The sequence below is a fragment of the Rhinopithecus roxellana genome, chromosome 6 (assembly GCF_007565055.1).
Source record: "Rhinopithecus roxellana isolate Shanxi Qingling chromosome 6, ASM756505v1, whole genome shotgun sequence".
In the NCBI taxonomy this organism is placed as follows: Eukaryota; Metazoa; Chordata; class Mammalia; order Primates; family Cercopithecidae; genus Rhinopithecus; species Rhinopithecus roxellana.
Genome location: NC_044554.1, coordinates 115733483 through 115760256, shown reverse-complemented (window position 1 = coordinate 115760256; position 26774 = coordinate 115733483). Strand labels below are relative to the sequence as shown.

Genomic DNA, 26774 nt, shown 5'->3' with positions numbered 1-26774 from the left:
GCAGGCTTTTCATTCTGTAAAATGACCATCTACCTAGGTCTGGAGCCCATTTTCTCATCCCTAGGCCCAGGTCTTTCAGTGTGAGAGTTATCATTGTGTAGAGAGATATTCCAATATTATATCAGTATACCCTTTCTTGGCAAAATTTCATTCACTGTTACAATTTTCTAATTATGAATATCAGTCAATACTTCTTTATTTTTAATTAATAGGAAACAGAGTTTTCCTTTCTTCCTTATTTATTTATATATGTATAAACTCATTATCTTCTCTTTTATTAAATAGCCTATAGTGTGATACTCCCATTATTTATTTTGATGCTCAAACTGCCCTAGATTTTCTCAATGAAAAAAACGTTCAAGCAGGCTCTTACTAGTTTTTCTGGACATATCTCTATTCTTTGATCATGCCCTCACTTTCTGGTAATACAGTATTCCTCCAGTCATAATATTTTTATCAATTAATTAACACATAATGTTATATATGTGTTTCTGTGTAAAAACACCTTATTTGATAAATAATTTTGGTTAACATTGAACTCACAGCCAATAACACTGTAACTCTTCCTTGAACAAAGCTTATCTAACAGACACTTTCCCTGTAAGGCACATCAGATACTTCTCACACTTAGGAAAAGTGGACAACACTTCAGCACTATCCTTAGGGACCATTTAAAACAGCAAATGCATTAACTAAAAGCCCAAGAATGAACTGTGGCCCTCAATAGACCAAGAAAATAACATTTATTTATACAAGAAGTGTTGAAACAAAAAAGCAGAACACTCCCTTGTTTGACCTTAGTTGGAAAAATGTATACTTGGTAACTACAATTTTTTTGATGCTTTTCCCAATGCCTAAACATGCCCATGAATGTGCTCTACTAATTTTGGAATTACAAATACATTTTGGTAAGTAGATGAACTCACAGATACAGAACACATGAATAATGAAGATTGACAGTATATGAAAAAAAATCATACCAATACTTACAATTCTAATATAATACCTCATGGTTCTAACTAACCTTCTCTCTTTCCACATTTGAAAATCATTTCTCCGCAGGTAAAAGAATCTTAAATGTAATTATTCTTGATGTCTTGACTTATTTGCTTAATCAAAAAATTGATTTGGTCAATCTAACTAAATTTTCAATCATTGTGCCTTGTCTGTCTGATTTTTTTTACCACCTTACTGCCTAGGATGTCAGGCCGTGCTGTGGCTCCTTCTTTGGCCTCCTGCTCCCTATCAGTGTCATACTCACTGGAACATGTAACACTCCACTTCAAAGTCCAGTTTCCTTGGGTACCTGAACTTAGATTCTTGGAGGAACCTCCTCCCTCTTTCTACCTGCTTTCTTGAACATAGATGACTCTGCTTAGGAGAGGAAAAAGAGGAATGGAAGGCAAAGAAAGGGCAGATGGAAAAATATAGGAAGAGAGAAAGGGAAGACTGGTACAAGATATTTTTGTAGAAATATATTTTATATATTTTGAATAGATATCATAGGAGTAGGTATATGTTTAACCTTATTAAAATAAAAACTTCCAATTACTTTTCAATAGCATTTTCCCATTTTATTCTCCAAATTGTCACCAAATTTGATGCTACCAGTCTTTTCCTTTTGGTTTATCAATGTCAGTGAAATCGCCACCACAAATAAGGAAATAAATGCATTTATCACTCCCAAGAGTGCAAAAATCAGTGAACTCAGCATCACGACCAAAAAACAGATTGTAACCAGTGCATCATAACTCATTGCTACCATTTATCATCACTACCCCCTCATGGGAAATATGCCTTTTGATATCATCATTTTACCCATTCTCATTTTTTATTATTGAAATATAATTGTATATTGAGAAAAGTGTTAATATTATGACATCTTCGTGACTTTTTTACAAATGGAAAATATATAACTAACTTTCAGATCAAGAAATAGCTCATTTTCTGCAACTATGAGTTCATTTTATCTTTTTTATTTACAGTCATGAACATCCCATTCCACTTCTCAACAGAAAAGTCTTTACTCAATCTGTTTGTGAACAGTATAGATTAATATTGCCTGTGTTTGTATTATACGAATCAAATCATAGTGTGTATGTTGACCTATGTCTCATTTCTGTTTATTGACATTTTATTTATGACATTCATTCCTATTGTTACATGTACTGATCATTTATTCATTCTATTACTGTATAGAATTATAGTTTTTGATAACATTTCCTTTGTTTTCAGTTTAGGACTATTGATTATAATTTTGCTGTTAATATATATTTATATTCTGTTGAGTGTAAACATGAGAGTCAAATTTAAGAGTCATACGGCATACACATTGTCATCTATATAATGGCATACATTTTTAAGTGATTATGTTAATTTACACTCCCAAAAGCAACATACAAGAGTTTCGGTTATTTTAACTCCTTTGCTATTTTATCTTTCTCCTTTTAACCATTTTATTAAATACCTCATTCTGTAGTAGTACCTAATTCTAGATTCAACTTATAATTCCCTGGTGAATAATTATGTTGAACATCTTTTCATATGCATATTTGCCCCTTAAATATGTATAATGTTAAGGCCTCTATTTCAGGATTTTGTGTGTCTTTTTCATAGTTGGGTAGGTAGCATATCTTAATCTTATCAATTTGTGAAATTTTTAATATGTGGATATTAGACCTTTGTCTCATATTTGCATTGGGAACACTGTGGTTTGCCTTGACACTTTCCTAATGTTGAGGAAATTATATTTTAAATTTTAATAGAATCTAGTTTAGCGTTGTTTTCTTCTATGATTAATATCTGTTTCCATTTAAGATATCTATACTTCAACGTCAGCAAGATATTTTGTTCCCCACTGCTGAATACATTATTAGTATTGATCTATAGTTTATTTGCACTCCTGATAGCCATTCTGTCTAAGCCCTAGTGGGAATTGCTGTAGTTAGTGATGTCTTCGTGGGACATATGGAAACCAATGAACCTACCCGACTCACAGGTAGGTTGAACAAAGCTTATCTAACAGGCACTTACCCTGTAAGTCACATCAGATACTTCCCTATAGCCATGGGCTATAGCTACCCGGCCATCAGATCAGGCCACTGGCAAGCCTAAAACTGACATATAAAACAAACTACCATGTGGGGAGAAAATTTTTTGATACAAATCTATTCTCCTTCTATAAAGCTCTTTGTTACCTATGTGGATTTATTATTTAAAACATCCTCAATGCTGACTAGGGGAAATATAACCAATGAGCAGATTGCACTTGTCAGATAAGTGTGGAGACTGAATGAACAGTCTGTTTCTGCCCTAGAACAAGTAGATGTGTGATTGATTGCCTCCTGGATTTGCCATATGGTGGCCCAATGATACACAAACATCATCCTAGGTTGGGCCTGCTGGTATAGACTGCTACTGTTGTCAGAAGATTTTGAGACACCATGCAAAAGCTACCTTTCTTGCCAGAACCTTGCCAAGGACAGATCTGAGTCCATGAGTCAAAAGGTTCTTGGGGCCTCTCACTCTATCCGGAGGGGTTGTCTGGGTTCTGACTGCAGGGAACACTTTCTCTGGGTTTAGCCTAGACGTCCCTGTAGGTTATGCCTCAATGCTCAGACCAGATAAGATCACATTTATTTTCTGTTTAGGATTTATGAGCGTATTGCATGTTATAAGGCCCCAAGTTTGTGACCTAAGCTATATGTTGGTAGGACAAATCATGAATAAGCTGGATTCTCTGTACTCCACATCAGCACAAGTTACACTGGTGATTGAGCATTCTAATGGACAATTAAACATACTTAAACTGCTGATTTGTGGTGACAAGATTATCCTAGCCTGGATATTCATCTCAGGTGAGCTGCTTGGAGCCTCAAAGCAGTGATTCCTTGAAAAGGAACTTCTTATTTGCAAAGCTGATCAATCTGTCTCCTCTCTTTTTTCAATTGTATGTTCATCTTTGGCAGTTTTTGACATTCAGTCTCCACAGGGAAACTCCTAATTATCTTCTATCCTCTTAATGGCAGTGGCAGCCCATCTGGAGTGGCCACTATGAAGATGCTAGCTGCAGCAGGGCAGGTGTGCCCAAGGCTGTGCATTCCTTGGAGCCGATTGGAGCTGGGAACAGATTGGAGCCCAGCTCCCTTTCGAGTTGGCAGAGTGGGAGCCTCCCACTCTTGGGCATAGCATCAGCTGCCCAGACGTGGCTGTGGACCCAGGTATCCCTACACTCTTGGACGCTTGGAAGTTCCCATGCGTCTGCAGGCTCAGAAGTGCCTACTCCCACTGCCGGGCATCTCCTCACTCATTTTGGAGCCACTCCAATTTTGGAGCAAAGTTGTGGCCAGGCCGGGTTGCTGTCATGGCCCAGCCAGGAGTATGCATGCAGCACGGGAGTGAGGCTGAGGGAAGGGCTGAGGGCAGTTTGGCATGAGTCTGCAGACGACTCTTGGCATGGACAGCCTGGGCACTGTAGATGACATGTAGATGGTGGCAGGAGGCAGACAGGCTCCTGGGTGGAAAGGGGCAGCCCCAGTGAAGCTCCACCTTCAAGCCAGGGATTGCCTAAAGCATGAGGGCAGGGCTGTTAATTCAGGATGGAGTCCATGGTCCAGAGTGAGAATTCATGGTGCTTTTCCTGGTACTGCCCATGGCTGCCTATGGACCAATCAACATGCACTTTCTCCCTTCTGAAGCCAGTAAAAACCCCAGACTCAGTCAGACTCACAGAGATGTCAGCATGACCTCCCTGAAGATAGGAGCTACCCACTCCAGGTCTCCTCTCTGCTGAGGGCCACAGATATCAGGACAACCCACCTGTAGAGAGGAGCCTCCCATTCCAGGTCTCCCCTCCACTGAGGGTTGCAGACATCAGGACAACTTGTCTGCAAATAGGTATCTTCTCCGTTGAGGGCTGCAGGCTCGACAGGACAGATCCTGCCTGTGGAAAGAAGCTACTCAAATTGGATCTCCTCAGGGCTGTACTGTTGCTCAATAAAACACCTCTTTGGCTTGCTCACCCTTCAGTTGTCCACATTCCTCATTCTTCCTGGATGTAGAACAAGATCTTGGGACCCACTGAATGATGGAACTGAAAGAACTGTAACACAAACAGGACTGAAACATGTCCCCTGCCCCCCAGCCCCATGCTCACCATGTTACAAGTGATGAGAAGGAGAGAAGAGCTGCGGTCCTTCGGGATGCCCAGACCTAAGGCCTCCCTGATCCAAGGCTGTGGCACCCTCTTTGGGGCTCTGCAGTTCCTGGCATCTCCAAGCTTCTGGGCACCACTGTGTTCTCCAGAGCCTTCAGTTGAAGCTGCTTGAGGTATGCCTTGTCCAGATACAGCCTCCCACAGAGCTAGTACCTGTGCTGGCACCTAGAGCTGCCTACCATGCTGCAGCAACTAGTGTGCCTGGCTGTGTGCAGTGGCCAGATCCCACAGTTGCTTGTTCATGCACATCTCACTGTTCCAAACCAGGCTCACCCTTGGCAGGCATAAGATTTAGGCCAGTAGCATGAGCCAAGCACAGTCTGCTAGGTTGAGTGGGTGGAGCAAGTCCAGTGGACCCAAGCAAAACACAGGCAAGGGAGTCACCTGCCAAAGAGGCTTCCAGCTGGAAAAGTGACACCCTAAGGATCCTGATGCTCTTTGACTATTTTTCTCAACACTCAAAGAGATGGGAGAAGAAAATGACTATTAACGAGCAAGGGGTGGAGATTATGTAAGCCCATTTAAAAATTTTCAAATTCTGTGCTGAATAATTTTTAAACATAGTATATCTTCCTGGTTAAGCTATATACAAATATTTTTTGGTTAAAATACTTTAGTCTCTCTTGCATACAATTCTTCCAGACAAAAGGTCTAAATGAAAATAGGAGATGATTAAAAAGGGAAAAGATAATGAAGTTTTAATTACTAACTGCACCCACTGATACAACAGAAACAATAATCCTGGAGCCTTCAAAGCACAGGAGTAAAAAGGACATAAATAATATTTGTTTTCAGATTTGCAAATCTATGGAGACTGTAAAGAATCAGTGGTTGCTAGAAAATTAGGAGGAGGTAGTTTGGGAGAAATATGTAAAGCACAGGATTTTTAGGGTGGTGAAACTATTCTATATGATACTGTATACATGTTCTGTACAGGTACACATGAATAATAGTAAATAAAGATGGAGAGACTAAAGTGACTAATATAAAAACAAATGGAATTTTAGACAAGGAATATTGCCAGAGGCAAATGACATTTCATAGTAATTACAGTGTCAATATACCAGGAAAACATAATATTTGTATATGTGAATTCCCTAGATATATAAATAATAATAGAACCACAAAATAAGTGAAATATGATCTAGCAAGCTACAGGGGAAAATCCATAGGTATAAATTGGAATCTTTAACACCACTGTCAGATCAACTAGACAAAACCTTATTAAAGAATATGGAACACCTGAATGTCACTATTGATCACTATATCCCATAATATTTATAGAACACTATTTCAAACACCTGGAGAATACAAATTCTTCTGAATTAAACATGGAACATTTACTGATATATCTTGTACTGTGCCATAAAACAAGTGACATTCAAGCTCAAAGAGAACTCTTACACAGTATGTTCTCTGACCACAACAGAGACCACAAATTAGAAATTAATTAAATTAGATCCTACCCAAATCTTATGCTGAATTATAGCTCTCATAATTTCCACGTGTTGTGAGAGGGACCCGGTGGGAGATAATTGAATCAGGGGAGTGGTTTCCCCCATACTGTTCTCATAGTAGTGAATCAGTCTCATGAGATCTGATGGTTTGTATAGGGGGTTTTCCCGTTTGCTTGGTTTTAATTTTCTCTTGCCTGCTGCCATGTAATATGTGCCTTTTGCCTTCTGCCATGATTGTGAGCCCTCCCCAGGCATGTGGAACTGTGAGTCAATTAAACTTCTTTTTTAAAAAAATTACTCAGTATTGTGTATGTCTATGGACCATGAAAACAGACTAATACAGTAAATTGCTACCAATAAGTGGGTCACTGCTGTAAAGATACTAAAACATATGGAATCAACTTTGGAACTAGTTAACAAGCAGAGGTTGGAACAGTTTGGAGGGCTCAGAAAAAAACAGGAAAATATGGGAAAGTTTGGAACTTCCTAGAGACTTGTTGAACAAATTTGATCAAAATGCTGATAATAATATGCAGAATAAAATTCAGGTTGAGGTGGTCTCACATGGAGATGAGGAACTTGTTGGGAACTGGAGTAAAGTTGTCTCTTGCTATGTTTTAGCAAAGAGACTGGTGACATTTTTCATCTGCCCTAGGGATTTGTGGAATTTTGAACTTGAAGGAAGTGATTTAAGGTATAAGGCAGAAGAAATTTCTAAGAAGCGAAGCATTCAAGAGGTGACTTGGGTGCTGTTAAAAGCATTTGGTTTTAAAAGGAAAACAGAGCATAAAAGTTCAGAAAATGTGTAGCCTGATGGTGTGTTGGAAAAGAAAAACTCATTTTCTGAGGAGAAATTCAAGTTGGCTGTAGAAATTTGCATAAGTAATGAGAAGCCAAATATGAATCACCAAGACAATGGGGAAACCGTCTCCAGTATTTTTCATAGATCTTTACAGAAGCTCCTCCCATCACAAGGTAGAGGCTTAGGAGGAAAAAATGGTTTTGTGTACCAGGCCCAGGGACCCCAACTGTGTGCAGTCTAGGGACTTGGTTCCCTGCATCCCAGTGACTCTAGCCATGGCTAAAAGGGGCCAAAGTGCAGCTCAGGCCATGGCTTCAGAGGGTACAAGTCCCAAGCCTTGGCAGCTTCCATGTTGTGTTGAGCCTCTGGGTTCACAGAAGTCAAGAATTGAGGTTTGGGAACCTCTGCCTATATTTCAGAGGATATATGGAAACACCTGGATGTTCAGGCAGAAATTTGCCCCAGGGGCAGGGCCCTCATGGAGAACCTCTTCTAGGGCAGTGAAGAAGGGAAGTATAGGATTGAAGCCCCCAAACATATTCCACATTGGGGTACTGCCTACTGAAGCTGTGAAAAGAGGGCCACACTCCTCCAGACTCCAAAATATTAGATTCAGTGACAGCTTGCACCGTGCACCTGGAAAAGCCACAGGCACTCAACATGAGCCTGTGAAAGCAGCTGAGAGGGAGGCTGTACCCTGCAGAGCCACAGGGACAGAGCTTCTCAAGACAATGGGAACCCACCTCTTGCATGAGCTTGACCTGGCTGTGAGACATGGAGTCAAAGAGATCATTTTGGAGCTTTAAGATTTGACAGCCCTGCTTGATTTTTTTACTTGCATGGGGCACATAGCCCCTTTGTTTTGGCCAATTTCTCCCATTTGGAATGGCAGAATTTACCCAATGCCTGTATCCTCATTGTATCTGGGAAGTAACTAACTTGCTTTTTTATTTTACAGGCTCATAGGTGGAAGGGACTTGCCTTGTTTTTGATGAAACTTTGGATTGAGGACTTTTGATTTAATGCTGAAATGAGTGAGGACTTTGAGGGACTGTTGGAAAGCCTGATTGGTTTTGAAATATGAGGCCATGATATTTGGGAGGGTTCAAGGTCAGAATGATGTGGTTTGGCTATCTTCCCACCCAAATCTCATCTTCCATTGTAACTCCCACAATTCCCATATATTGTGGGAGGAAACTGGTGGGAAGTATTGAATCATGGGCTGGGTCTTTCCCATGCTGTTCTCTGTTTTGTCTGAAAATCCAGATGGTAATCCCTGCTTTTTTCTGTTTTCCATGTGCTTTTTAGATTTATCTCCATCCCTTTACTTTGACTTTATAACTATTATTGCTTGTGAGATTGGTCTTTTGAAGACTGCATACCATTAGGTCTTGCCTTTTTATCCAACTTGTCACTCTTTGCCTTCTGATTGGGACATACAGCCTGTTTACATTCAAGGTTAATATTGACATGTGTGGATTTGATCCTGCCATCCTGTTGTTAGCTGGTTATTATGAAGACCTGTTTGTGTGGTTGTTTTATAGGGTCACTGGTCTGTGTTCTTCAGTGTGCTTTTTTTCTAGTGATACTTTTTAGTGTTTCCTTCAGGACCTCTTGTAAGGCAGGTCTGGTGGCAATGAATTCCTTTAGCATTTGTTTATCTGAAAAGGATCTACTTCTCCTTTGCTTATAAAGCATAGTTTGGCTGGATATAAATTCTTGATTGGAGTTTCTTTTCTTCAAGAATACTGAACCTCTTCTGGTTTCTGTTGAAAGGTCCACTGTCAGCTTGACGGGTTTCCCTTTGTAGGTGACCTACCCTTTCCCTCTAGCTGCCTTTAACATTTTTTTCTTTCATTTTTGATCTTGGATAATCTGATGACTCTGTGTCTTAGCGATGGCCTTTTTGTGTAGTATCTTATAGGGGTTCTCTGCATTTCATGAATTTGAATGTTGACCTCTCCAATGAGGTTAGAGAAATTTTTACAGATGATATCCTGAAATATGTTATTCAAGTTGGTTGCTTTCTCTCCATCTTCTTCAGGGACACAAATAGATCATAGATTTGGTCTCTTTACATAATCCAATATTTCCTGAAGGTTTTCTTTGTTCATTTTGGTTATTTCCTTTATTTTTGTCTGGCTGAGTGACTTCATTGAACCAGTCTTCAGGCTCTGAAATTCTTTCCTTAGCTTAGTTTATTTTGCTCTTAACACTTGCAGTTGTCTCATGAAATACTTGTGTGTTTTGCAGTTCTATCAGATCAGTTTGGTTCTTTCTTATAATGGCTATTTCATCTATCAGCTCATATATAATTATTTTCTGAAGATTCCTTGAATTGAGTTTCAACTTTCTGCTGAATCTCAATGATCTTCATTCTTATCTATATTCTGAATTCTATTTCTCTCATTTCAACCATTTCAACCTGGTTAAGAACTCTTGCTGGGGAACTAACGTGGCTGTTTGGACAACAGGGGACATGCTGACCACTTGAGTTGCCAGAGTTCTTGAGCTGATTCCTTCTCATCTGTGTGGGTTGATGTTCCTTTAATGTGATATAATTTGAGTACCATCAGTTGAATTCTTTTCTGGTTGTTTCCAGTGGGCTAATACTTTGTGCAGGGTCTCTATTTATATCTGAGTTTTGAACCATGATTTCACAGGGTGCTATATTAGTAAAGTATTTTTTGGTGTGGAAGTTTGGGCTGTGATCCAATAAATTGCCTTTAAGCATAATGGCTAGTAGATAGGCTCTTGCTCAGCCATGTGGCTTCTCTCTATTTCATCATGTTTGCAACCATGCTCCCTCTCAGTGCTCTGAAAGTGTGGGCTCCTCCCCTGCTGAAGTGCTAACTGCAGATTTCAACTTGGCACTCCCAGACTGTACACCACAGTCCTTGGGTGAACTCAGGCTTTGTTTCTTCATCAGGTTAGAGGCAGCAGGGGCAGGGACTCTGGCAGTGGCTGTGGCAGAGGGTCTTCCACTACTATCTTGGGGTTCTACCCCAGAAGAATGCAGAGCTGCTTGGTGTGATCAGTCTAGAGTAGGGTGGCTGTGAAGTGGGCCCAAACTGAGGGGCCCTGCCTGGTGATGACCAGGGGCATGGGGAGCTGGTTGGGGAGCAGAGTGACCTCTTCTCCTTAGGGCAGCTGTGACTTGCTTGAGGTGTTATTAAAGCACTCGGGGTCTTTGTTCTTTTCCCAGTCTGAGGCCAGCAAGGACAGTACCAATGCAGTGGTAGTGGCAATGAAGTCGTTGGTTGCCTCTGGGAGCTCCACCTAAGAGAAATGTAGAGCCCCTGCTACTGGGGAAAAAACAAAAACAAAAACAAAAACAAAAACAAAACAAAACAAAAAAGCACCTCACTTTTAAATAACCCTTGCATCAAAGGAGACATCATAGGTAAAATTTGAAAATATTTTGAATAAATCAGAATGAATATATTAAACATCAATGTTTGTGGGAGGGAACTAAAATTATGCTTAGATAAAACTGTATAGATTTTTTTTATATATAATAGAAAGGAAGAATGGCCTAAAACCAATTATCTGAATGTTTCACTTACAAAGCTAGAAAAGAACAAGTAAATCGAATGCAAAGTATGTAGAAGAAGACAACTAATAAAGATAAGAAAAGCAATCCATGACACAGGAAATGGACAAACAGTATATTAATACATAAAAATGTTTGTTCTTTTAAACTATTAACACAATTGACAAACCTGTAGCAGGAGTGATTTAAAAAATACAGAAAGAGAAAGAGAAAGGGTGGCAATTTAAAATTATGAGAATAAAGGAGGGGCTACCATTTCAAACGTAAAAGTATAAAGTACTTAAAAATTTACGAGCACCTTTATTCCAATAACTTTTTTTAAGTTTGAAAAATTATTATGAACTCTGTCTCATTCTTAGTGTTTTAGGAAAAGTGATTTAATATAAAATTGTAAACCAGAAAATGTTTAGGTCAAACTCATCTAAAATTATTTTAAGAGAGAAGAAATAAATAATAGAAAAACATTCCTATACACAATAAAAGTATGACTTAGATGCATGCTCACAAAGCAGGTAAATCCTGTAGTTTGCTATTTCCAAATGAGAATCTCAAAAAATGAGATGAGATTCCTTCAGAAAAAAAATAGTGAAAGAAAATTACATTTGTGAATGAAAAACTGGAAGAAACACAAAAATAAATAAGCACATTTATTTTAAGGCAAATATGTTTAAATGTTTTTTGTGTTTTCACTTGAAAATGCTCTGCATTTTAAATTAATTAAATCAAAAGCAATGTGCAATAGAAAAATTCAACGGTGTCCAAAGTTTGTTTTTTTAAAGTTATAATATATTTGATAAGAGAGTTTTGATAATCTGTACAAAAAGAAATAACAGGGAGAGAAAAATTACAGAGGCTATAATTATTAGGATTGAGTGGGGAACATCATGATAGATTTAAAGAGGAGATAATATGAAGTAGTTTTCAACTTTTTTTTTTTTTTTTTTTTTTTTTTTTTTTTTTTTTTTTTTTTTTTTTTTTTTTTTGAGACAGAATCTAGCTCTGTTGCCAGACTGGAGTGCAGTGTGGCATGATCTCAGCTCACTGCAACCTCTGCCACCCAGGTTCAAGAGATTGTCCCACCTCAGCCTCCTGAGTAGCTGGGATTATAGGCACACGCCACTAAGCCCAGTTAACTTTTGTATTTTTAGTATAGACTGGGTTTCACCCTGTTGGCCAGGATGGTATCTATCTCCTGACCTCATGTTCTGCCCACCTCGGCCTCCCAAAGTGCTGGGATTACTGGTGTGAGCCACCATGTCCTGCCTCAACTTCTATATTTGCTAATAAATTTGAAAATTAGAATGACTTGGACAAATTCTTTCAAAACAACAGTTTTTAAAGTGACAGAAGAATAAATATGCCCATAACTCTGTAAATTTCTTAACTGTGTGCCAAGTCACAATAAGATGACACCATGAACTTAGAGTGGTGTCACAATATAAAGTCACATATATAGAAAGATAAAAACATCCAATTTTGTTTTTATCTATGTATCTGTAAATAAATATAATTTTCATAGGAAAACTTAACATCTTTGTGACACTAGGGTTGACCAAGTTTTAGGTACATCATGCAAAAAGTATTAATCAGTAGAGAATTATAGTAAACATAATTATTTTTGTTTATAAACTAAACCAAGAGCACATAAGTCAATAGGCAAAGTGGAGAAATATGTTTTCAATAATATATTTGCCATAATACTCATCCACAGGATATTCAGACTATACCTAGAAACACAACACAATAGAAAATACAACAAATTTATCTAATCGTATGGTAAATATGGGTTAAAACCACCATGATATACAGATTGATGGATAGCATCATCAATCATCAATATGGGTTAAAACCACCATGATATACAGATGGATGATATACAGATTGAGAATAGCAATACTGCTATTCCAAAAATCCAAAATCCAAATTTCTCCTAAATAGAAACTCTTTGAGAACTGACATGACACCACAAGTGGAACATTCCACATCTGACACCTTTGCTCTCTGATGGATTGATGTACACAAAATTTCTTTCATGTACAAAATTATTTAAATTATTGCAGTCAAGCCTCTTTTCTCTAATAAAAGAAAAATCTGTCTTTCTGAATTAATACTTGAGAAATGTCCTTTTCCTACTGGTTCACATTTAGCCCAAAAAAGACATTTGATTCAACAGCATACAGCTCCTGTGAGTCCACATTCAACATTTTTGATACATTTGATCCATCTTTAGTTTCTACAGAAGACAAAGAAGATAGAGAAGATGGGTTAGTATTGAATAAGAAGTTGATTCCCCCTCCTAATGCACAAATACACACATTTGAAACTACTGTACAGACTAACCCATTATATAAGCTGAGACCAAAGTTAACTCCTGGAATGACTGAAGTAAGAGGAAACAGTTCTGCAATTCTGCAAGGTAATTGTGACTTGGAAGAGAAGAGGACCACCTTGTGTTTGCAGTCATGGAAGGAGAAGCAGCGTCAGGTATCTGGAGACGGCCATGCCCATGTGACCAGATAGGGAACTTGGAAAGTCCACACACTGATTACATACACTGTCTCCTGTCCTATTTGCTTCAGATTACAGGAAATCCCTGTTACTGTGCAGTGATGCACCTTTCCCAAGGGAAACCTAAAGGCAAATTTTGCTCATGAACTCTGAGCACAAGGACAACCTCTTCTCTAAGCTTTTGCAATGACAAAAAATCCTGCATATACAACCTGAGCAGTGGATTCACAACTTTAGTTTTGATGCCCATGACCCTTGTGGATTTCACTTCTAAAATGAAGCAGATAACTTTTAGAACATTATAAAGATCCCATGTCTTGCATGTGTTTTGAACTGTTGCTTACTATATCTCTAGATGGAACTTCTCCTTTTAGCCTGCAACACATCTGCCATGCAGTAATCTGCAGGTGCACTACCTATGATGGATTGATTAACTCCCTTTACCATCAATGTTACAGGAATTTTTAAAAGTATCGTTACAAACAAAAAGTTAGGATTCACAAGTTAAAATGAGGACCAGTCAAGCCAAAGTAAACTCTCCTGTCCTCAAAGGGTATTAACTAGATCTGCTTTCATGTGGATGAGATAGCACACCTATAGCAACAAACGTATGAGTGGTGGGTTTTCTCATACAGTATGTAAGCTTAGTGTTAGTATCTGTCAGATGCAATCTGCTGTTACTTATTCAGATAAATGTGGTGTCTATTGAAACAACAGGATAGAACTACAGGTATTCAGTAAGACTACAAAAACATTTTGGTGATTTAGCTAACAGTTTTTAATGGCTGTAGTAATTCAGTGAGGCAACACTGGGGCATTTGTTATGAAGAATTCTATTTCTTTCTGAAGGACAAATGCTTAATATTGGATGAGTATTTCAGCATTGTGACTGTTTGAAATTATTTTGTCTATGTTTTTCTATAATCTTCCAGAAGTAATGATGTTTGTAGTTGCTATAATTCAAGCTTTGGGAGTGCAAAATAAATAAATAAATAAATAAATAAATAAATAAATAAATAAATAAATGACTGCTTTCCTTTTAAGAAAAAAAATGCAAGTTTCTGGTCACAAGGGCATAGTGCAGTTCAATTAAGTGTTGATGCAGTTTATAGTTACACTCCTTTTCTTCTCTGCAAAAGGTACTGGTAAGTAAACCAGCTTTTCTGAATAGTCATTCTTAAAGTTTCAGACTTACAAAATTAGTAGTAGAATTTTATTTAAAGGCCCTAAGTACCGATATTTTTAATGAATGCTTTAATTTAAAACAAGTATTTGGAATAGCTGCTACAATGTATTCTTCCATGTGATTTTTTAAAGTTGATATGCAGTCTAATTGTTGTTTCATAAAAGCTGGATATTTTTCTATGCCCATAATGAGTTTGTGAACCATGAAGAACATGAAACTGGAAGATTACTGAACAAGTCAGAAAATAAGAACTTTAGTGGTTGGAGATGTTGGGATTATTGTTAAACTATAATTAATAATTTGGATAGCAGTACTTATCTCTTTGTTGTAAATTCTCATGGCTGAATTAAGTATAATTTATAGAATTTCAGTGCAGTTATTCTTAATGGAAAATCTGAAATCTAAAATTTAGATTTAAAAGGTACTGGATAACCATTGTATCCATAAATAGCTTAGCTCCTTTTCATCATTTTGAGTAGTATGTATCAGTACTGGAGTGAGCTGTTCTTGAAGTTATTTCAAGTTCTAGTGTTCACTTCTAAGTAACAGAACTGAATTTACAGTTCTAGATATTTGGCAGTAAAACAGCCACATCCATTTTTATATCTTTTTGTGACTGTGCTCTATACTACTGGTGAGCACTCCATAGTTTCTACACTAGCTGCTACAAAATGTGATTTTACATCCCTATGGCGATTGCCAAGGCTACAAAAAAAGCAAAACTGTATTTGTATGCAACACTAACCCTTTGACTAGTAATGTATGTTTCTGCTTGATGTGCCTTGTTACAGCTACTTTCTTATGCTAATAAAACATGTTTGATATTCTTGTAAAAGAATTGAAATAAATAAATTTAAGTATGTAGAAATAGTATTGTCAAAGTCAACATACAGCATAGGGATGAATATCTAAATTTAACATTTTATTTGTGGAAGCAAAATTTCAGTTCAGAGCATACACGTAGATCAGGTGGTCTTTGATATGTCTGAAGAACGAAGAAAAGGTTAGGGTTTTATTAGGAAGATAAATATTGCCTATGATTTTGAAAGAAAGCTTATGGGCACTAAAGAATCTTTTGGGAGCCAGTAAACTCTGATTAGTGAGTGATGGTGATAGGTGATACTAATTTTAGAGTCATGGCAGATGGCTTAACCCACTACTAGGTGAAAGTGGTCTTAAGGTTGCAGCAGACCATTTCAGCAGCTGGGAGAGAAATCAGTTTTTGGAGCAGTGCTATATGCCCTAAGTGACTTTAGATTATGATTAATTGAGTATGACAAGAATGACTTGATTTGTAAAATTATCATTCAGAGTATGAACAATATTTTCTCTATTCTTCTATGAGAAAGAATAACTCAATATTCTTCAACGTCTTGTCTGCTGTTATTGTTCACCTACTTTATTTAAATTCAATTTATTTGTAGGGTCTATATATTATAATTGAAATCTTGCTGTGTTTTTGATGATTCATTGGGAAAAACAGGTGGTAACAAAGTGATTTCAACTTATTTGATGGTTTCCTTTTAACGATCCCTTTAGCTTGGGCCTGCTTAATTGTACAATATTAGGATGTGTTGCACTTGCTTACATATTACTTTTTAATGGTGGTTTTGTGTTAGCATTTTATCACATATATTAGATTACTAACTTTTGGGGATATTCTGCTCACTTTACATCTCGCAATACCTTTTGAGTTTCCATCAACACAGACTTTCCTAAGTGTTCACTAATAGCAGTTAGTGAATATACATTGAATGACATGGATTAAAGCAGGATAATAGAGGAACCCCTTACATAAAATATCCAGAAATATGGAAGGGACAGTTGTCCCTTAAAACCATCACATGGTGATAATTACTTTGTCTCTTTTGTTCATTTCGGAATTTACTATGTGAGCTCCTCATTGGACTGGGTTCTTAAGAGCTAGGTAGAATCTTCTAAAACAGCATAAGAAATTTTAGCCATCTAAGTTATTCAGATTTTATGTTTATACTAAGCCCAATGTGCAGGTGTTAAATTAGCCAATAGGGAACCTGTTTATTGGCCCATAAATGTCAGAGAAGCATATTGGAATTCATAAAATAAAGGAAAAGAAAAATATGTAGGTGATACAGAGCTTAAACTTCAATGTACAGATCAAAACTTCCTCAATCTACGTAATTTTAAGGTGTTTTATTTACTACAGGATTTCCAAAGACAGAAATAATGAATGAAGGGTGGTTGTTTCCTTTTTATGTTGCTTCATATTATTCCTACTGCAAAAAAAAAAAAAAAAAAAAAAAAAAAAAATAGTGATATATGCACTTAACTATAATTTTTTAAAAGAGCCATAAATTGAAGTGTCTACATCTCTCAAGAATCATCTGCTGGATGAATATAACTCTAAGGGCTGAATCTTGTTCAGTGTTTCATCTTCACTTGAGACCTCATTTCCAGAGTATTACCATACAATTTAATTGCAGACGTTTGTTTGCTGAATTTCTCAGTAATTTGTTTTAAAGATTACGCCCATCAGGTGTTCTTATTTTTAGATACAGAACTTGATACCTTTTGTAATTTCAGAATTTGAGTTCAATGACTAGTGTTTTGAAAGAATTCTGGAAATGTAAGAAAAAGAAGAAAACGATCATGTGGGAATAAATACATATTTATAATATTTGTGATACTTTGGAGAATTATTTGTGTAATGTCTGAGCTTTAAGAGCAGGAAAAATAATGTATAGAATTACAAAAAATATTAAAATGCTCACTCTAAGATAGGAAGTGACAAACCTGCTTTCAGTACATGCCAAAGTGGAAAAATAAATTACATGACTATCATCTCTTTCAAGTTTGGACATTTTCTAGGGATTCTTCTGGAAATATTAAGGAAGTATATGAAAATGAAATAATGGGGAACAAACATTGTGCTCATCACAGAAACTGTTGTATAAATTGTACCATTTCTTTTTCTTTATACTTTCTGTTCTAGGGTACATATGCACAACATGCAGGTTTGTTACATATGTATGCATGTGCCATGTTGGTGTGCTTCACTCATTAACTCATCATTTACATTAGGTTTATCTCCTAATGCTATCCCTCCCCCCTCCCCTCACCCCACAACAGGCCCTGGTGTGTGATGTTGCCTTCCTGTGTCCAAGTGATCTCAGTGTTCGATTCCCACCTATGAGTGAGAACATGCAGTGTTTGGTTTTTTGCTCTTGTGATGGTATGCTGAGAATGATGGTTTCCAGCTTCATCCATGTCCCCACAAAGGACACGAACTCATCCTTTTTATGGGTGCATAGTATTCCATGGTGTATATGTGCCATATTTTCTCAATCCAGTCTGTCATTGATGGACATTTGGGTTGATTCCAAGTCTTTGCTATTGTGAATAGTGCCACAATAAACATACGTGTGCATGTGTCTTTATAGCAGCATGACTCGCAATCCTTTGGGTATATCCCCCGTAATGGGATGGCTGGGTCAAATGGTATTCTCGTTCTAGATCCTTGAGGAATTGCCACACTGTCTTCCACAATGGTTGAACTAGTTTACAGTCCCACCAACAGTGTAAAAGTGTTCATATTTCTCCACATCCTCTCCAGCACCTGTTGTTTCCTGATTTTTTAATGATCACCATTCTAACTGGTGTGAGATGGTATCTCATTGTGGTTTTCATTTTCATTTCTCCAATGGCTAGTGATGATGAGCATTTTTTCATGTGTCTGTTGGCTGCATGCATGTCTTCTTCTTCTTTTTTTTTTTTTTTTTTTTTTTGAGATGGAGTCTCGCTCTGTCGCCCGGGCTGGAGTGCAGTGGTGGCCGGATCACGGCTCACTGCAAGCTCCGCCTCCCGGGTTCACGCCATACTCCTGCCTCAGCCTCCCGGGTAGCTGGGACTACAGGCGCCCACCACCTCGCCCGGTTAGTTTTTTTTTTTTTTTTTTTTTTTTTTTTTTTTTAGTAGAGACGGGGTTTCACCGGGTTAGCCAGGATGGTCTCGATTTCCTGACCTCGTGATCCGCCCGTCTTGGCCTCCCAAAGTGCTGGGATTACAGACTTGAGCCACCGCGCCCGGCCTCAAATGTCTTCTTTTGAGAAGTGTCTGTTCATATCCTTAGCCCACTTTTTGATGGGGTTCTTTTTTTCTTGTAAATTTGTTTGAGTTCTTTGTAGGTTCTGGATATTAGTCCTTTGTCAGATGAGTAGATTGCAAAAATTTTCTCCCATTCTTCAGGTTGCCTGTTCACTTTGATGGTAGCTTCTTTAGCTGTGCAGAAGCTCTTTAATTTAATTAGATCCCATTTGTCAATTTTGGCTTTTGTTGCCATTGCTTTTAGTGTTTTAGACATGAAGTAGTTGTCCATACCTACGTCCTGAATGGTACTACCTAGGTTTTCTTCTAGGGTTTTTATGGTTTTAGGTCTAACATAGAAGTCTCTAATCCATCTTGAATTAATTTTTGTATAAGGTGTAAGGATGGGATCAGTTTCAGCTTTCTACTTATGGCTAGCCAGTTTTCCCAAAACCATTTATTAAATAGGGAATCCTTTCCCTATTTCTTGTTTTTGTCAGGTATGTCAAAGATCAGATGGCTGTAGATGTGTGGCATTATTTCTGAGGGCTCCGTTCTGTTCCATTGTTCTATATATCTGTTTTGGTACCAGTACCAAGCTGTTTTGGTTACTGTAGCCTTGTAGTATAGTTTGAAGTCAGGTAGCGTGATGCCTCCAGCTATGTTCTTTTGGTTTAGGATTGTCGTAGCAATGAGGGCTCTTTTTTGGTTTCATATGAACTTTAAAGTAGTTTTTTCCATTTCTGTGAAGAAAGTCATTGGTAGCTTGATGGGGATGGCATTGAACCTATAAATTACCTTGGACAGTATGGCCATTTTCATGATATTGATTCTTCCTATCCATGAGCATGGTATGTTCTTCCATTTGTTTGTGTCCTCTTTTATTTTCTTGAGCAGTGGTTTGTAGTTCTCCTTGAAGAGGTCCTTCACATCCTTTGTAAGTTGGATTCCTAGGTATTTTATTCTCTTTGAAGCTATTGTGAATGGGAGTTCATTCATGATTTTGCTCTCTGTTTGTCTGTTACTGGTGTATAAGAATGCTTGCGATTTTGCACATTGATTTTGTATCCTGAGACTTTGCTGAAGTTGCTTATCAGCTTAAGGAGATTTTGGGCTGAGACAATGGGGTTTTCTAAATATACAGTCATGTCATCTGCAAACAGGGACAATTTGACTTCTTCTTTTCCTAATTGAATATGCTTTATTTCTTTCTCTTGCCTGATTGCCCTAGACAGAACTTCCAACACTATGTTGAATAGGAGTGGTGAGAGAGGGCATCCCTGTCTTGTGCCAGTTTTCAAAGGGAATGTTTCCAGTTTTTGCCCATTCAGTATGATATTGGCTGTGGGTTTGTCATAAATAGCTCTTATTATTTTGAGATATGTTCCATCAATGCCGAATTTATTAAGAGTTTTTAGCATGAAGGGCTGTCACATTTTGTCAAAGGCCTTTTCTCCATCTATTGAGATACTCATGTGGTGTTTTTCTTTGGTTCTGTTTATATGCTGGATTATGTTTATTGATTTGCGAATGTTGAACCAGCCTTGCATCCCAGGAATGAAGCCCACTTGATCATGGTGGATAAGCTTTTTGATGTGCTGCTGGATTTAGTTTGCCAGTGTTTCATTGAGGATTTTTGCATCGATGTTCATCAGGTATATTGGTCTAAAATTCTCTTTTTTTGTTGTGTCTCTGCCAGGCTTTGGTATAAAGGTGATGTTGGCCTCGTAAAATGAGTTAGGGAGGATTCCCTCTTTTTCTATTGATTAGAATAGTTTCAGAAGGAATAGTACCAGCTCCTCCTTGTACCTCTGGTAGAATTCCGTTATGAATCCGTCTGGTCCTGGACTCTTTTTGGTTTGTAGGCTATTAATTATTGCCTCAGTTTCAGAGCCTGCTATTGGTCTGTTCAGAGATTCAAGTTCTTCCTGGTTTAGTCTTGGGAAAGTGTAAGTGTCCAGGAAATTATTCATTTCTTCTAGGTTGTCTAGTTTATTTGCATAGAGGTGTTTATAGTATTCTCTGATGGTAGTTTGTATTTCTGTGGGTCAGGGGTGATATCCCCTTTATAATTTTTTATTGGGTCTATTTGATTTTTCTCTCTTTTCTTCTTTATTAGTCTTGCTAGTGGTCTATGAATTTTGTTGATCTTTTCCAAAAACAAGCTCCTGGATTCATTGATTTTTTGGAGGGTTTTTTGTGCCTCTATCTCCTTCACTTCTGCTCTGATCTTAGTTATTTCTTGCCTTCCACTAGCTTTTGAATGTGTTTGCTCTTGCTTCTCTAGTTCTTTTAATTGTGATGTTAGAGCTTCAATTTTAGATCTTTCCTGCTTTCTCTTGTGGGCATTTAGTGCTATAAATTTCCCTCTACACACTGCTTTAAATGTGTCCCAGAGATTCCGGTATGTTGTATCTTTGTTCTCATTGGTTTCAAAGAACATCTTTATTTCTGCCTTCATTTCGTTATGTACCCAGTAGACATTCAGGAGCAGGTTGTCCAGTTTCCATGTAGTTGAGCGGTTTTGATTGAGTTTCTTAGTCCTGAGTTCTAGTTTGATTGCACTGTGGTCTGAGGGACAGTTTGTCTTAATTTCTGTTCTTTTGTATTTGCTGAGGAGTGTTTCACTTCCACCTATGTGGTCAATTTTGGAATAAGTGCGATTTGTTGCTGAGAAGAATGTACATTCTGTTGATTTGGGGTGGAGAATTCTGTAGATGTTTATTAGGTCCGCTTGGTGCAGAGTTGAGTTCAATTCCTGGATATTCTTGTTAACTTTTTGTCTCGTTGATCTGTCTAATGTTGACAATGGGGTGTTATAGGCTCCCATTATTATTGTATGGGAGTCTAAGTCTCTTTGTAAATCTCTAAAGCCTTGCTTCATGAATCTGGTTGCTCCTGTATTGGGTGCATATATATTTAGGATAGTTAGCTCTTCCTGATGAATTGATCCCTTTACCATTATGTAATGGCCTTCTTTGTCTCTTTTGATCTTTGATGGTTTAAAGTCTTTTTTATCAGAGACAGGATTGCAAGCACTGCTTTTTTTTGTTTTCCATTTGCCTGGTAGATCTTCCTCCATCCCTTTATTTTGAACCTATGTATGTCTCTGCATGTGAGATGGGACTCCTAAATACAGCAAACTGATGGGTCTTGACTCTTTATCCAATTTGCCAGTCTGTGTCTTTTAATTGGAGCATTTAGTCCATTTACATTTAAGGTTAATATTGTTATGTGTGAACTTGATCCTGTCATTATGATATTAGCTGGTTATTTTGCTTGTTAGTTGATGCAGTTTCTTCCTAGCATCGATAGACTTTACATTTTTTCATGTTTTTGCAATGGCTGGTACCTGTTGTTCCTTTCCATATTTAGTGCTTCCTTCAGGATCTCTTGTAGGGCGGGCCTGGTGGTGACAAAATCTCTAAGCATTTGTTTGTCTGTAAATATTTTATTTCTCTTTCACTTATGAAACTTAGTTTGGCTGGATATGAAATTCTGGGTTGAAAATTCTTTTCTTTAAGAATGTTGAATATTGGCCCCCACTCTCTTCTGGCTTGTAGAGTTTCTGCCAAGAGATCTGCTGTTAGTCTGATGGGTTTCCCTTTGTGGGTAACCCGACCTTTCTCTCTGGCTGCCCTTAACATTTTTTCCTTCGTTTCTACTTTGGTGATTCTGACAATTATGTGTCTTGGAGTTGCTCTTCTGGAGGAGTATCTTTGTGGCGTTTTTTGTATTTCCTGAATTTGAATGTTGGCCTGCCTTGCTAGGTTGGGGAAGTTCTCCTGGATGATATCCTGAAGAGTGTTTTCCAACTTGGTTCCATTCTCCCCGTCACTTTCAGGCACACCAATCAGATGTAGATTTGGTCTTTTCACATAATCCCATATTTCTTGGAGGCTTTGTTCATTTCTTTTTACTCTTTTTTTCTCTACACTTCTCGCTTCACCTGTACTGATTCTAAGATTATATTGAAATTTTACATTTTGGAACTTCTACCATTTAGAAAATGCATTAATGAAATTGTTTTCAAACTGTGCACCTGCATCATAGATAGCAAAGTTGAGGTTCTATTGCTCATTGACTCCAGAATGAAAAACATCATTACTTTCATTATTTTAATCCATTCTACATATTAGGCTTCTGTGTAAGTGTTCTTTCTTTTGTATTTATTTACTTGTTTTTAATTTTTTTTTAAAGATGGGCCCTCACTATGTTATCTAGGCTGGACTCGAAGTCTGGGCTTAACTTCTTCAGGGACTACAAATGCCCACCATTGTGCTGGTACATGCATAGGTGTTCTTTCTGTCAAAGAAGTACTTTTAATCTAAAATGATATTTGAAAGATTTTAAATCTAAAATATTGTTACATATCTAATAATATCTAATTAGAATTGGAAAATCGTTATTTAGCTGTCGAATTTTATTTGGCATAACTTATTTTGGCTTTAATAATGTAAAAATCTTATAAACGAAAACATCAGGACTTACAATAGTATCAATTGTTGGTCATTGTTTCATTTGGGTTCAGAGGCAGGACCCAATAACTAAGACATGAAGATGTTTTCTCTTTTTAACACTACACTTGATAAAAATTACAAAGTGCCCCTTGATAACATATTTTAACTCATATCTTCAGGATTCTCTTGGGAAACCAAAAAGAAACATGGACATTTATGAAGTAAAAAATGATAGTAACTGGCCAAAACTATAAATAGTATACATTTGGTGCTGATCATCAGTTTTGCAGTTTTCTTTTTAATAAATATATGTTATTAAGAGATAACATTAATAAGCCATATTTTAGAGTTTTCTGAATATTGTTACAGGTGAACCTGGATTAAATTAGAATCTGAAAAATCTAATTTAACCATATGAGAAGTAATAAATCACACATATTTTAAGAAAATTAAAAAGAAACACCATCTATATATCCTAGTTCTCTCTCTCTCTCTCTCTCTCTCTCTGTATTTCTCCTCTCTCCCATTGCATCTTTTCCCTCTTAACCTATTGTGTATTGCATACAATAAACTAAAATGAGGACAAAAGAGAGTTTTACATCTTAATGATATATCACAAGGTAAATATGTGGGTAACTAAGGCACTTAGATCAAGAAACAGAATATGTCTAGTGCACCATCATTCTTCTAAAACCCTCAGTCAATTTTTATCATTATCCCATTCAATTTTACACCTTACATTGAGGTTTGTAACAGTTACTTTCTAGTCTCTAAATAACATTCTTTAGCTTTGCCCTTTATTTTATATAAGTGAAATCATACAGGATGTATATTTTTGGTCAGGTTTCTTTATTTCAAACTCATTATTTTAAAGATTAATCTGTGTTGTTGCATATAACTGCAATTCCTGTTTTTTAATTATGCGTAGTACCCCATTCTATAAATTAAACATGGGTTATTTATTCATCCTTCTTTTCAAAGGAAGTTGGGTTGTTTCTAATTTTTATTATTACAGAAGGCAGTTATGTATAAGTTGGAGCTTGTCTTTTGCACATGACTCTGTTGGATACAAAACCATGAGTGAAATGACTGGGTGTTAAGTTCAATTTTAGCAGGAAAAGGACTTTTTCCAAAGAATTTGAATCCATGTACTCACTCCACAGTAATGTCTGAGAGTTTCCCTTACTCCACATATTTGCCAACATCTGGTGTGTTCAGATTTCTAATTTTAGCCATTCTGGTGTGTCTTGCATTTGTATCTCATTGCAGTTTTAATTTTTATTGCCTTAATAACTGAGTTCAGCAATTTTCAAATATTAAATAACCACTTGAATATCTCTTTGTGAAATGCTTTTCAAGTCTTTTGCACCTATTTTTAATATATTTCAGTTCATTATTAGTCATATATTACTTTGTGATTCATTAGATATTCTAGGCACAAAGTTTCAGAAGGGTTGCAAATGCATTTGTTTATTTTTTAATTTGGTGCCTAGTACTTTCATTCCCTTAATAGTTTCTTTTGATGTACAGAAGTTCTTACCTGTGAGGTAGATCTATTTATCAGTCTATACCTTTATGTTCAGCACATTTTTAATGTCTTATTCAATAAATCTTTGTCTACCACAAGGCCATAAAGATATTCTGCAATATTAATTTCTGAAAATATATTATTTTGCATGTTATAAATTGATCTACAACACTTTCACAATTTATTTTTGTTTATGTGGTGTGGTGTCCATCAGGTTTTATTTTTCCTCCACAAAGTTATCCAAGTGATCTAGCACCATTTACTAAAAAGGATCATTCTTTCCCAATGCTTTTGTTGCTAACTTTTTTCTGAATCAGGTCCTAGATCTGTTTTCCACTCCATTTCCAGTTTCTCTAATCTATTTCTCTTCTCTCTCTCTTTCTCTCTCTCTCTGTCTCTTTCTCTCTCTCTCTCTCTTACACACACACATTTATAACCAATAAGACCCAGGATTAATGACTGATTTACAAACCTTAGATGTCCAGTAAAGCACTTTTCCCTCATTATTCTTCGATTTTAAAAATCTCTACTCTTGGACTTTGAAATTTCATATAAATGTAAAATCATTTGTCAAGTTGCCCATAAAAAGGCAAAAAAGTTTGAATCATTACGACTACATTGAATCTACAGTGTATCTTGAGGAGTATTTACACTTGTATAAATTGAGTTGTGTTTAGATAACAAGTTTATGCTGTTCTTGTCAAAGCTTTATTCTCTGCAGTAGTATTTGTAGGATTAACATTATTTATTCACCAGTGATGCCACCTGAGTCAACAGTTCCTTTGAGAGAAGGTTTGATATTATGCATTACATGTTTTAATAGTTATAATAATATGAGATTTCAAATCTTCTTGAGTTAGTTTTGGTAAAATGCATTTTTTCTAGAAATTTTTACATGGCATATTTTTATAGTTATGGCATAAATTTATACCTTTTTCTAATTTTTACAGTAATGCAGACTGTAAACAGCAATTACATCTTTTAAAGTTCTTGATACTTTCAATCTTTTTAGTAGTTTTATTTTCCTCATCAGTTTTGTTAGTAATTTTAAAGAATCAACTGTTTAATTGATCTTGTCCATTGTTTGTATATTTTAAAATATCATTAATTGTTATCTATTTCTTTAATTTTTTATTTTACATTTTTATTTAGTTTCCTTTTTTCGAGTTAGATAATTACGTATTTTCAGCATGTACTTTCTTCTAATATACAAGCTTAAAGTTATGAATTTCCTTTTAAGCATAGCTGCATTTCACAAGTTTTAAAATTTATTAGTTTTCAGCTCAAATTTTTAAAAATAGAAATACAACACAAATTAATAAGCCAGAAAAAAATGTAGTCAAGTGTAATCACTATTAAAAGAATGGTTAAATGTTCTCGTCTTCAGCAAATTCATAATAAAATTGATAGACATAAACTAGAGAAAATTCACTTGAAAAATTAACATAGTTTTATAAATAAAATGTATACTGGTAAATTTTTAAGCTATAGATATAAAATATACAAATAAATATATACATTTCTGAAATTATATTTTAATTAAAGATTAAAGAATCACAAAACAGATTATTTCAGTACCATATAATAAAGATGAAATAGACAAATGAACTATAAGCAAATAAATACACAAACATTTGCTAAAATTTTTGAAGAGAAATCTTAGACATACACAGAATAAGTGTCAGAAAACTCATGAGACAAAAGTTAGAAGGCTATATACTTTTTAAGGCATAGAGGCCTTACTAGAAGGAAATTTCTATGAAGAACATATGGCATTTTCTAAATGTACTGATTAAATTTACATTAGCATCTACTTTCCAGTATGTTCCAGAATCGCAGCTTCACAGGCTTGAAATTAGACCTAGTTCAGTTATCAAGCAGTACTTATTTGACAATTTTTATAAGAAATCTTCCTGGAAGCCCACACATAGAGAGAAGCATATTGATTTCCCAGGTTTTATAGGCAGTAGAAGAAGTGGCAGTGATTTATTTCTGAAACTCCT

The 26774-nt window shown here is 36.5% G+C and overlaps 1 pseudogene; it reads left to right on the top strand.

Annotated features, from left to right (window-relative positions):
- Positions 1 to 2967: 2967 nt before the first annotated feature.
- LOC104670399 lies at positions 2968 to 14069 on the top strand (annotated as a pseudogene).
- The last annotated feature ends 12705 nt before the right edge of the window (positions 14070 to 26774 follow it).